Raw genomic sequence first — 1,593 nt, forward strand, 5'->3', positions numbered from 1 at the left:
GAGCCGCGGCCTTTGGTCGGCCTGGGGCCCACGAGCCGCCCTCGGCGTCCCTGGGCCCGGGCCTCGGGAGTGTTCGCATTAGATCTCCGAGGAGGGTCAGGTTTATGAAGATCCCATTGCTGCCCATTCATTCATTAGTTCACTCTTCATTCACTCCCCAAGTCCTGCCTGGGCGCCTGGGCCACGCCTTTTGCTAGGCATTAGGTGATAAAAGGAAAACAGAAACAAAACGTAGGGCATAAAAGCACGCGCAAAGTGCTTGACATGAGGCCTGGCAAGTAGCAAGCACTCAGCAAGTGCTACGTGTTGCACACGTGCGTGCGTGTGCACGGCAAACCAGCCTTGGGGGTCGTTGGTCCATTCATTATTGAGAAGCAGGCACCCCTGCCTGACTGCACCGTTTTCCAGCCAGTGGGCCCACCCTCGGGTTTTGGCCCCTTTTCTAGCTGTGATTTCAGACAAGCGACTTCACTAAGCGTTGGTCTCCTCACCTGTGAATAAGACAAATATGTCGTAACGCGTAAGATTTCTGTGAGTTTCAAATTAGATTAATGTGAGCACACTGGCCAAGAGAACAGTCAATAAAATTTGGCTACTGGGATTGTTATTAATAACCATTATCATTGCTTTCATTTGTTCAACAAACACCTACAGAGAGTCTGCTCTTGCTAGACCTTACGCTAAGCAGAAGAGATTAACAGGAAGATCCATTCCCACGTTACATAAAATAGGGAGCCTGATCTCTTCATAAATGGGATGCCATGAAACATATAAGTGGGCCAGGCGCGGTGGCTCACGCCTGGAATCCCACACATTGGGAGGCCGAGGCAGGCGGATCATAGTGAAGAGTTGGAGACCAGTATGGCCAGTATGATGAAACCCCGTTTGAACTAAAAATACAAAAATTGGCGGGTTGTAGTGATCCAATGTAGTGATTGATCCAGTCAATCTTACTTGGATCCTGATATGTCTTTTAAGCTGATTTTACTGTTTATTTGTTGACAATTGAAGATATTTTAATATGGATTGGATATAGGTGATCTTTGTGAATTATTGGTAATTTTATAGTGTAATAATGATACTGCACTCCTTGAGAGAATGTTCTTATTGTGAGGTGATGCATTCTGAATAATTTAGGAGTGAAGGCCATAATGCCTGTAAACTATTGTTTAATGGTTCAACAAAAGATGAAATCATATACACACATAAACATTCAGGGAGAGACAGCAAATATGGCAAAATGTTTACAATTGTAGGCTCTAAGTAGTGCTATATATTTCAGCTTTTCTCTATGTTTGAAAATTTTTATAACAAAAAGTTGAGGAAAACAATACAATATAGTGTCTATGCTATGATTTTAACCATGGAAAAGCGATATCTGCACATGGATAGAAACTGGGGGACGTGAAAACTCACGGGTGATTTATGGTTGTCTCTCTGGCTGGGTGCAGTGGCTCACACCTGTAATCTCAGCACTTTGGGAGGCTGAGACGGGTGGATCGCCTGAGGTCGGGAGTTCAAGACCAGCTTCATCAACATGGTGAAACCCCGTCTCTACTAAAATTACAAAAATTAGTCAGGCATTGTGGCAGG

This window comes from Colobus angolensis, unplaced genomic scaffold (genome assembly GCF_000951035.1).
Source record: "Colobus angolensis palliatus isolate OR3802 unplaced genomic scaffold, Cang.pa_1.0 Scaffold76, whole genome shotgun sequence".
NCBI classification, from domain to species: Eukaryota; Metazoa; Chordata; class Mammalia; order Primates; family Cercopithecidae; genus Colobus; species Colobus angolensis.